Here is a 12,526-nt window from a genome sequence, read left to right as displayed (position 1 = left end):
AATTCTAAAGGATTGGCATTCCTGGAAGAGAAGTCATCTGCTGGGATTTTCGATGCCCACTGGCGTTGGGTGTGTTTAGTGATGAGTGGACAATATGGCAGGAAGGCCAAAAATTGGTTTCATGATGTCATGAAACCAGTTTGCAATCGTCAGCTCTGCCCGGTGATAGTGGGCCACGTTGCCTATCGTCGGACGTTGGGAACCTTATTGTAATACATCACCATATCATTATAAGGCCAGCCTCCTGGACTCATCTCCCCAGTTGGATCGTCCGCCCACATCAGAGGGAAACCATGCCAATGTGTTTCTCAACAGCGTATATAAGGCGTGCACTTGTGGGCTGCACTTCACTCACGACTTCAAGGTTTGTTTGCCACCTTGCCTCAATCAGCCATCAGCGCCAGGCTTCACAGACATCACTTTTAGAGAGGCTCACTGTGTAGGTCTCCACCTGCCAGATTGGTCATGTGTGGGTGGCTTTTCAATGGCTGCAGGACAAGGTCTTGCTTGGAGAAGGGGGAGAAGTGGCCTCAGGCAAGGGAAGAAGCTGTAGGACGAGAGCTGTACTGGGGAAGCGGGGTATCCCAGGGTGTGTGTGGGGGCACATGTTGATCTGTGCAAGTGACCTAAAGATTGTGATGGCTGAGGAGGCAGTCATCAGTGGAGATGAGGCCAGATGGACATGTGATGGTATGTGTGTGAGAACGGATGGTGATGTCCCTTGAGCTGGCAGTAAGTGAGATGCCAGTGAATGTGTGATGAGCTTGAGTGTGTGAGAATTGAGTCGTGAGATGGTTGCCATACTCTGGGTCCCCCTTGTCCTCACTTATCACCCCACCAGCCTCTGCATTCAAAGGATCATCCTCCGCCATTTCCGCCAACTCCAACATGATGCCACCACCAAACACATCTTCCCTTCACCCCCCCATCGGCATTCCGTAGGGATCGCTCCCTCCAGGACACCCTGGTCCACTCCTCCATCACCCCCTACTCCTCAAGCCCCTCCTATGGCACCACCCCATGCCCACGCAACAACTGCCCCTTCACTTCCTCTCTCCTCACCGTCCAAGGGCCCAAACACTCCTTTCAAGTGAAGCAGCATTTCACTTGCATTTCCCCCAACTTAGTCTACTGCATTCATTGCTCCCAATGTGGTCTCCTCTACATTGGAGAGACCAAACGTAAACTGGGCGACCGCTTTGCAGAACACCTGCGGTCTGTCCGCAAGAATGACCCAAACCTCCCTGTCGCTTGCCATTTTAACACTCCACCCTGCTCTCTTGCCCACATGTCTGTCCTTGGCTTGCTGCATTGTTCCAGTGAAGCCCAACGCAAACTGGAGGAACAACACCTCATCTTCCGACTAGGGACTTTACAGCCTTCCGGACTGAATATTGAATTCAACAACTTTAGGTCGTGAGTCCCCTCCCCCATCCCCACCCCCTTTCTGTTTCCCCCTTCTTTTTTTTTCCCAATAAATTATAAAGATTTTCCTTTTCCCACCTATTTCCATTATATAAAAAAAAAAACCCACTAGAGCTATACCTTGAGTGCCCTACCATCCATTCTTAATTAGCACATTCGTTTAGATAATATCACCAACTTTAACTTTAACACCTATGTGTTCTATTGTACTATTGTTGTTGACATCTTTTGATGATCTGCTTCTATCACTGCTTGTTTGTCGCTACAACCACACCAACCCCCTCCACCTCTCTGTCTCTCTATCTCTCCGCCCCCCACACACACACCTTAAACCAGCTTATATTTCAGCTCTTTCCTGGACTCGTACTCAAGTTCTGTCGAAGGGTCATGAGGACTCGAAACGTCAACTCTTTTCTTCTCCGCCGATGCTGCCAGACCTGCTGAGTTTTTCCAGGTAATTCTGTTTTTGAAGAGGATATTTTAGATCTTGTCTTGTGTAGTGAGACAGCACTAATTAATAATGTCATAGCAAAGGATCCTCTGGGAAAGAGTGAATATGATAGAATTTCAATTGAGTTCGAGAGTGATATGCATAAGTCCAAAACTAGAGTATTAAATAGAGCAAAAATATACAGGTATAAGAATCAAATTGACTAAGGTATATTAGGAAATAGGCTGAAAGGGATGAGAGTAGAAATGGCAAGCATTTGAAGAAATATTTCATAATTATTAATTAATATTTTTCCCTGGAGAAATAAAAATATTTGTAACCCATCCATGGCTAATGAAAGAGGTTAAGGATAGAATTAGATGAAGAGATGAAGCTTATAATATGATCAAGAAGAATAGTGGACCTGAGGATGAGGAGCATTTTAGAAACCAGCAAAGAATGACAAAAAAAATTGAAAACAAGGGGAAAAAATAGAATATGAGAGTTAACAAGCACGAAATTTGAAAACGGGTTGCAAGAGGTTCTTCAAGGAGGCAAAAAAGAAGAGAGTAGCAAAAGTAAACATGGGGCAGAATTTCCCCGTTGGTGTACAGGGGTGAGCCCCATGCACCGATATGTAAAATGACACACGGTGGCGTCGGGCGTGCATCCCGACATCGCTGCATGCCATCGTGATATTTGAGAAGGCAGGCACTTTATGTTTGGATGCGTGCCTGCCATCAATTAATGGGCCAGTTAAGGCCCTTGAGGCAACAATTAAATTCGATTTTTCACAGCCTGTGCTATCTTCAGCATGTTGCATGGGCGCAACAGGCAGGTGGGTAGGAGACATTTGTATAAACCTCATCCAGGGTGGGATAAGAGGGCTAAGTGTGACCTTTCAGGTATTTAAGTGTGAGAGTTACTTATACTTGCCTGTATAAGCAGGAATACTTCAAAACTCATACCAGCTGTTTAGACAGGAGTAAAAGCCTTGGTCAGGATTCTAAAGTCAGGACAGTAAAGATCATTTTTGCAGCCTGCAGCTTTCAGGAAGCCTTGCTTTAGCCTGGAAATGGGAGCTATGCTCTCTACTGGAGGCACCTCCCCTGAGGAGGAAGGGAGGGCCAGAAGGGAGAGGAGGCCAGGAGTGCACATTCAGCCTCTGGGGAACCACCTTTGGGAGGAATGGCGCAGGCACAAGGGGTGCAGGGCCAACAGGAACTGCAAGGCGGAAGGGGCCGCAGAAAGATGCCAATATCCTGCTGCCAGGGTTTACAGGCAGCGAAGCAACTACCTTAATATGTCTGAGGTCCAGTGCTGAAGGAGGCTCCATCTCAAGGGAGACAGTCACCTCTATTTGTCAGATGATTGGCCCTTAGATTTCCCCAAACTGTGTGGGTGGGCACCCCATGCCAGTGGCACTGAAGGTCACAGCTGCTCTCAACTTCTATGCCTCCAGCTCTTTCCAGGGGTCGGTGGGTGATCTCTGCAGAGCCTCCCAATCAACTGTCCACACTTGTGTCAAGCAGGTTACAGATGCTCTGTTCAGGCGTGCATTGACTTTCATCCACTACCACTGGGATGAGGCCAGCCAGGCAGAGCGAGCCAGAGGCTTCGCAGCAATTGCTGACTTCCCCCACATCCAGGGTGCAATCAACTGCACACATGTGGCCATTAAGGTGCCAGCAGGTGAGCCCGGTGCCTTTGTCAGCAGTGAGGGATTCCACTCCTTGAAAGTGCAGATAGTGTGTGATCACAAGCTGCAGATTCTGCAAGTCTGTGCAAGGTACCCAGGCAGCTCCCACGGCGCTTACATACTCAAGACACTCCCAGGTACTGGGGCTCTTCAGTGCTCCAGCCCAGCTTGATGGATGGCTTTTGGGTGACAAGGGCTATCCCCTCAAAAGGTGGCTCATTACGCCTCTCCGTCATCCAAGAACAGGACTGAGCAGCGGTACAGTAGAAACCATGCCTCCACAAGTGCTGTGGTGGAGAGAACCATTGGCCTTCTCAAGATGTGCTTCTGATGCCTGGACTAGTCAGGGGGTGCGTTACAATACCCCCCAGATTGTGTGTCGCTGATAGTGGTTGCATGCTATCCTCTCCACAATCTGGTGCTGGAAAGGGGCAACGCTGTGGATAAGGAAGATGTAGCCGCAGTTGCTCCGGATGCATATGTGAGTCGAGCAGTGAGTCCGAGGATGAGCACGCACAGGAGAACACTGAGGGGGTAGACGCTGACCCGAGCATACTCCAGGGAGGCAGGGACACCTGGGAGGCTTTAATCCAAAGAACCTTCAGCTAGCACACCACAGATGGACCTTCAACACACACCAGGGCTGCAGGCTCCACACTCGATATATGAGTGCTAAATCAGCCTGAATATTAACATTAACTAAGGCCCTTGTCAATAAAGCTCAATATCAAACAACTTACTCATAACATCATGGCTTCCCGTCCACTTGCAAAAGTAAGGAATCACCCTGAGGCTTGTCAACATTTCAAAATTTGAGGGAACAAATGTAACTTCATAAATCAAAAAAAAAACGTGTTGGACATCACTCCAAGTCTTCCAGAAACTAATATGAGCCAACATAAAAGCACCAGTGAGAAAGCCATGGTGTGCCTAAGGTGCCTAAATTTACGCTTACAGGTGCTAAGTCTAGGTGCTGGCACTGGCATCTGAGACAGCCTGCTCACTGTGATGTCCTGTTGGCCTCAATGACCTTGGTGGACATCCTCTGGCCAGTGGAATATTTGATGGCCGGGCCTGGGAGGGAGTGGGAGGGAGCCAATGCTGCTGTGAGGGCTTGCAGATCCAAGCGCAACCCCAGAAGACACTGATTGTTCTCCTGGACGAGTCTCTCCATGAGAGTCTCCACTCTCTCCATGGAGAAAGCATGGCGCTCAGCCATGAAGCTCATTGCATCTGTGATGCTCCGCGTGGACTCCTCAAGTACGGGCACCATGCCACGCATAGCCTCATGTATCTCCACCAGATTGCCCTGCATACCCTGCTGCACTTCCAGCATTTGCTGCCTCACGGACAATTCCAGAGGCACATCATCATCATCAACCAAGCATGTACCTGGTCCCCAGCAGTCTTCCAACTGGCAGCGCCCTGGGCACTCTCTGTCTCCGCCCACACTTCAAGCAAGTATGAAGTGCCCTCACCGCCATTCCCCGGGACACTAGTTGAATATCTAATTCCCACCAAGGTGCTAGTATCCGCGCTAGTGCCTGTCTGGTTGAGATGGTGTGATGCTGGTGAGCGGATTTCTCCTGGGCCTTCAGGGGTGAGAGGTGGTCCCTCTGCCTCCTCATCTCGGCCCTGCTCCGGTGATGCTAAAAGGAAGAAAAGGGACATTTGATTAGTTACAGAGCAGACAATGTCAACTTGCATACCGCTCCCCTGGATTATTATGAGCTCATCCTTCCATAATCAATGGTAAACCCATGTTGCAAACTTCAATCACTGAGCATTCAGCAGTGCCATGGCTTCCAGGCCTCACATGTTGACCTGAGTGCTCGCCAAACATATCTACCCATGGAACCCCAGCCTCACTGCCACCTGTGGACCTGGGGGGCAATGCACCTCTCCAGATCCATGGCCTGCTGCTCATAAACCATTAGGATAGCCAACTGGGCCTGCCCTCCGCCAGTCTGCATTTGTTCAGAGGCATTATGCGCAGTCTTCTCCTGAAAAGGAGAGAAGGGCATTAATTAGTCCAGCCTGTACCTGAATTCCCATCGCATCCCTGCCACCCCAACCTGAGTGGGACATTGCAGGGCTCCAGTTCTTCGTCACCCCACAGCTGCCACATACTCACCCAAACAAGCCAGGGCTGACCCCCACCACCCCCCTCCCCACCTCCTGTCCCCATTGCCCAAATGTTGCCTACTTCATATGTGGCACCACAAGGTGTCACTTTGCTAAGCAAGGAGGCACAAGCACATGGAGCGCAAAGACCACAGACGGATTGGTGCCCTGCCAACTGGAAGCTCCCCTCCCGGCATGTTAGCACCCTGACTTTGACATGCTTCCCAGTTCCAGCACTATGCCTAGGTGCAAACCCTTGACTTTCAACTCCATTCTATATTCCGGGTGTCAGTGTCACACATGCTGTGGAAGCAGAACACATCTTAACTCAACCCTTTCAGGGTGAACTGAGCATGGGCAATATCTGCTGCCACACCCAGCGAGGGATACATGCCGTGAAGGATTCAATGCTGTTACTGTACTCAGAGTTGCTGGGGGGGTGGGGGGGGCGTGATTGGGATTGGTTGGAGGGAAAGGGTGACGGCTGCATTAAGTGACTAGAGGCTCACCTTCCTGAGTGCAGAAAATTGTTGAATCTTTTGCACCACTGGACCCTTGTGCGTCGCTCCACATCAATCCATTGCATGTTTGGTCAGGTGGGGAGGCCTCCTCTTCCCATCCCTCAGAAGAAAGACCTCCCGCCGCAATGCCACGTCCTACAGGAGGACAGCTAGGCACTCATAGGAAAAACAAGGGGCACACTGCCCCATTGGCCTAACCTCCGGCCTGGCCTGCCCCAACCTCCAGCCTGGCCTGCCCCAATGGCCTACCCTCCGGACTTGCAGCAGGCACATTGCCCCTCTGATGTGCTCTTCTCCCAGCCATTGTGAGCAGCCTTGCAAAAGCTGCCAGGCCTTTATTTAAACAGGCCACCGGGTTGCCATTGGACCCTGAGGTCTGTGCACACCAGCCACCACCCGCCCACTCCCACTATCCACGGGAGTCGTGAACTACACTGGGCGGGCCTTAATTGGCCCACCCACGTAAAATGGTGGCGTGAACCCAATCGTGGGCAGCGATTGAGTCCGCGCCCACCCGTGCCCATTCCCGCACGGGGTAAGTTCTCCCCATGGATCCCTTAGAGGCAGAGACAAGAGGAATTGTTAAGGAATAAGGAAATGGCAGAGACATTACACAAATATTTAGTATCAGCTTTCACAATAGAAGATGCAAAAAAATATTAGAAGCGGTGGGGACGCAAGGCTTAAACGAGAGTGAGGAACTTAAAGTAATTAATATTAGTGAAGAAAAGGTACTGGAGAAATTAATGAGACTAAAAGCGGAGAAAATCCCTGACAGCCTACATCCTAGGGTTCTAAAAGAGGCTGCAGAGATAGTGGATGCATTGGTTTCAATCTTCCAAAATTTCCTAGATTTTAGAATGCAGATTGGAAAGTAGCAAACATAACCCTGCTATTTAAGAGAGGTGGGAGACCAGTGAACTATAGGTCACTTGCCTGACATCAGTAGTAAAGCACATGCCAGATTCTAATATATGTAGGTATAGGGCATCTGGAAAATTATTATAGATTGAGCAGATACAAAAAGATTCCAGAAATAATGGGGAACCAAAGGTCTAGTGAGGATGAGAAATTTAAAGAAATAACTAAATTACTAAAGAATTTTTTTAAAAATTGGAGAAATGAATGGGGCAAAAAGTCAGCAAATCCCCTGGGCCCTGATGGTGTACATCCTGGGAGTTTAAAAGAGGTGGCCACAAAAGTAGTGGATGCATTAGTTGTGATCTTCCAAAATTCTCTGGTTGGCAGGCTATAACTGGTAAGGTATCACAAGGATCAATATTGCAGTCTCAACTATATACAATTATATCTTAAGGACTTAGATGAAGGAATTGAATGTAATGTATCCAAGTTTGCTGATGATACAAACTTAAGTGTAAAAGTGAGCTAAAAGAAGAGTGCAAGGGGGGAGTTTCTAATCTTATAAAGTGAGTGAGTTTATGGATGAGTGATTAGGTTCAAAAGGTAGAAATACTAGTAAGTCAGGAAACCAGCAGGAAACTTTCGACTTGAACCTTTAACCTGACTACAATCTGCAGCATGCAGGAAATATATAAACCGCTCATTATCTGCTTTGTTAATCCTGAATTCTAACTTTACCTGGTGTGCACGTTTCCCAGGCTTTGTGGAACTTGCCAGGGAAAACAAGACAAGAGGACAGGGGGAGTTGAGGGACTGAGCAAGTGATAGTTAAGGAATGCTTTAAATACTGAGATCTCACATTGCTTCCTTGCATAAGTAAAAGGTGATTATTCACAGGACTTGTTCTGAAACTGTGCTTCCCCTGTTTTGGAGGTGTTTTATATTACTCTGGAGTCTACATCTATTGGTTTATACCTTCCAGCTGTCAACTTTCAACAATGGGAGCCAATTATGCAGCTCTACTTTGGAGCTCAGATAAGGAACAAAACAAGCAGCAGCAACAATACCCACAGCAGCATGAACAGCATCAGCAGCAGCAGCTATCTCTTCCAACACTTGCCACTCCATAGGATGGAGGGGGTGAGCACAGAGCTCCAGATTGCCAGAGATGGTACCTACAACACAGGGTTTACAGGCAGAGGATAATCTTCCTGCACATTACTGAGTGACAGTGAAACAGAGTTTCCCATCAGGTGGTTGCTGGCATTTGCAGCCTCCTAGAAGAAGGCCTCCTGCCACATGGACTAGATGGACGTGCATTGTCAGTTGCTGCCAAAGTAACTACAGCCCTTGTTTCCCTGCTTCTGGCTCCTTCCAAGGATTTGCAGGTGATATTTGCAAATCTCCCAAGCTGCTGCCCACGAGTCCATTTTACAGGTGAGCAGAATGAATGTCGGTCAGAATGAGAGAGCGCTTGGTTTTGCCATGCTGGCTGGCTTCTTACAGGTCCAGGGAATAATCAACAGCACACGTTGGTAATCAAGGCAGCCCCAGATCACCTTGGAATCTTCATCAACCAAGGAGGGTTCCATGCAATCAATGTTCAGCTCATCTAAAACCACCAAAAAAATCATCATACATGTTTCTGCACCAGGGAGCTGACATGATGCTTTCCTCCCACATCAATTAAGCCTTACTAAGATCTTCACACATCAAAATAGAGTTAATGTTTCGTCTTGGGTTTGGGGTTCAGATGGAGTTTCTTTCGGATTTGCCTGTTATGCTAAGAATGCTACCTTTCTTAGGTATTTATACTGTTATTCGAAAACTCACTCTTGTTTATTTACAGATCTATAAACACTTCTCAATACTTTACATAAGGGTGTACTTCTACGTCCCACCAGATCTGTTTCTTAGTCATGTGACATTGTATCACGGTTACCTCAGTGGTTGTTACATCAGTATCAGCTACTCCTGATGTTAACCATTTACTTTCCACCAATCGCCCTGATCTGGTCCTAATTTCACTTTGGGATTGAGTACGGACTGCACTCTCTCATTAGTAATAGGTGTGTCTTCCACCTGGGTGGTTGTAGGGTTTCTACTTGTTTTGTTTTTGGTTCCTTGTCTCCATCTGGATCTAAATAGTATGTCCAAGGTTTCATTGGTTTCCTTTCCAATAATATCAAAGCTTTTTGGTTCCTTCTGGTATTTCCCTGGTTTGTCTCAATTCTATATGATCTCGGCGGTGGAGCTCTTTCTATTACCATGTTTTCTTTCTGTTGATCTCGTATCCGCACTTTATCCTCAGGCTGTAGTACTTTCAAGTCTAATGCTCTGTGCCTGAAGTTGAAATTATGAGCTTGACTGTCTCTTTGTTGCTCCTCATGCTTCCTAACTTTCTCACAATAATCTGAGGTAATGTTAGGTTGTAGTGTTTGTTGCAGAGCTGGAGGTTGTGTTCGCAGCGATCTTCCCACCAATAGTTCTGATGGTGAGGACCTGTTTTTTAGTAGTGAGGTTCTGTAGTTAAGAACAGCTAAGTTAATATCTTTGTTCTTTTTCATCAATTCCTTGATTGTTTGAACTCCCCTTTTTGCTTCTCCGTTTAACTGAAGGTGTAGGTGAACTGATCACATGCATGGAACCATATTCTTTTGCAAAGTTATGGAACAGCTCTTTAGCAAACTGAGGTCCGTTGTCTGACACCACAACACCTGGGATGCCATGTGTCATGAAGATTCTTCTTAGTGATGTAATGACTGCCTCCACCATGACACTATGCAGTCTACTCTCTTCAAATCATCTGGAGCAGTAGTCAATGACAATCATGAAAACTTGGGGCAGAATTTTCTGCCTGTCAGGCAGACAGGCCCGACCCAATCTACAGCGGGCGGGGAGCCAATCCCCGCCGGAGAAGTGAGCCCCGCCCCCATTTTACATGGGCGGGCTAATTAAGGCTTGCCCAGTGTGATGTCCGGTGGGAAGCGCTATGCACTCCCTGTGCAGGCGGGGGGAGGGGGGAATTCCCCAAAATCTAGAGTGCACTCTTTCATGCATGTGCATGAAAGAGCGCACATCTCCCTGAGGCTAGTGCTGCCTCAGGAAGATCGTTTACACTTTTAAAAATATTAAAATTAGAAAAAAAAAAATTCCTGAACATGTCCCCCTCATGTGACATTGAGATGGGACATGTTCATAATTAACATAATAACATTTTAAAAAGTATTAAAACCCTGCATGGAACCTCATCCCACTGGTGGATGAGGTTTCATGTTTTATCTGTTTGCCACTGGGGCTCCTGGCCTGCCCGCCAACCTTAAGGGTGGACAGGCAGGTCCTTTAATTGTTTAAATGCTCCTGTCAATGGCCTCAATTGGCCATTGACAGGTTTGTGGGCGCACAGCTGATTTTGCTGTGCCCCCACCTCCCTGAAAATTTAAATGGCATGGGATGACGTTGGGGTTCCGCCCAACGTAATCCCGTGTCATTTTATGCGTCGGTGAGTGGGCCCCGCCCCCTGCTCATCAATGGCAAAATTCTGCCCTTGATCTTTAAACTCAAATGAATCCATTTCTAGGCACTTCCATCACCTTGTAGGAAAGGTAGATGATGAAAGTGGTTTGCTCTCCTGCTTTCTATGTGCTGCATACAGGAATTTATGATTAACTCTTCAATGGAGTGACTGATGCCTGCCCACCAAACTGACTTTTGGGCTCTTGCTCTGCATTTGCTATTCCCAAGTGACCTTGATAGATTTTCTCTAGAATGTCAAGTTGAAGTGTTTTAGGGATGACTAATCTGTCTTTAAACACTAAGAAATCATCAATGATTGTGAGATGTTTTCTTTATCCGAAGTATTAGTGAAGTACTGTATTATTTGGAATATGCTTCGGTCATTCTGACTGGTAATACTCTTTAATTTTGATGCACTCATCATCCTGTTGTGCTTGCTTAATTTCTTATAATCTCTTCTCAGTGGCTGGTAAGTGTTTTGTAATTAACAAAGTATATGTTTCCACTTCCTCAATAAAATTTAAATCTTCCAGCTTGACTCTTTCCATTTGTATTCTTGACAATGCATTTGCTGTCATGTTTCAGTTACTGAGTACATTCTAGGTATCTCATGAGTCTCAGTCTAAACATTGAATTCTAGGTGGCATTTTTACAGTTTCCTTTAGGTTAGGAAAAATACCCAAACGTTTGTGATCAGTTTCAATTTTAAACATTACTCCCATGCCATAATCAGAGAACTTCTTGCACGCCCATTTGGCTGCTAATGCTTCTTTCTCAATGGCTGCATAACTCTTTCTGGTGTCTGTGAGAGATCTTGAGGCATAATAAACTGGTCATCTTTGTCCATTTTTTGAACTTGAAACAGCACTGTGCCCAAGCCTGCAGATGATGCATTCACTGCTACAATTGTTGGCAACTCTGGATCGTAGTGTGCTAGAATTTCATGATATTAAGAGATTTTTGATTTTGTCAAAAGCATTCTGCTGGTCCACGTTCCAGCACCACTGTTGATGACCTTGTCTTAACAGCTGGCTCACTGATTTCCACCAAGTTCTGTTGGAACTTGCCAATTGGTTGACCATCCCAAGGAATCTTTGTTATTCTGTGATGTTTTTAGTCTGTAGGAGCTTCCAATGACCTTGATTTTCTGCAGGTCAGTTATAATTCCCCAAGTTTGCACAATGTGGCCGAAGAATTTTATCATAGGCTTTGCAAGTTTACATTTGTCATTTTGTGTCAAATCTGCTTCTTGTAGGAATTTCAGGACTATTCTTACATGACAGTCATGTTCTTCCTTTGATGAACCGTGCATGAGAATGTTGTCCATATGGTAGACTACTGCTTCCATGCCTTCCAGGGTCTGAGACACCATTCTTTGGAATGTCTCAGGCACAGAAACAATTCCGAGTGGTAACCTGTTAAAAGAATAATGACCAAATGGGGTGATAAAAATAGTTAGCAAACTGGATTCTTTGTCCAGAGACAACTGTCAAAAGCCACTGTTAGTTTCCAATTTTGTGAAGCGGGTGCTTTTTGCTAATTTGGTGAGACTTTCATCCATTGATACCATCGGGCGGATCTCATGCTCTACTGACTTGTTTAATTTTGTCATGTCTGCACAGATTCTAATTGGACCATTAGACTTTGGTACTGTGACCATTCCAGAACATCACTTCATTGGTATAGTTACTGGCGAGATGTCCCCTATTGTAACATGTGTTCAATCTCACTCTTGACTTTGTCCAAGAATGGGTGAGGGACCTTCCTCATTGTGAAGAGACATATAGGCTTAGCATCTCCCTTAAGGTTATGTGATTTTCTGTTTTCAGCTTTACTAAGCCTGAAAATAGGGATGGAAATTCATTCTGAATACCTCATTGGACTGCTCATCAGCACTTCATCAACCTTGTAAATAAGATTCAGCTGCTTTTCTGCTCAGTAATGCTGACT

The sequence above is a fragment of the Carcharodon carcharias genome, chromosome 12 (assembly GCF_017639515.1).
Source record: "Carcharodon carcharias isolate sCarCar2 chromosome 12, sCarCar2.pri, whole genome shotgun sequence".
NCBI classification, from domain to species: domain Eukaryota; kingdom Metazoa; phylum Chordata; class Chondrichthyes; order Lamniformes; family Lamnidae; genus Carcharodon; species Carcharodon carcharias.
Note: the sequence above shows the minus strand (reverse complement) of the source record.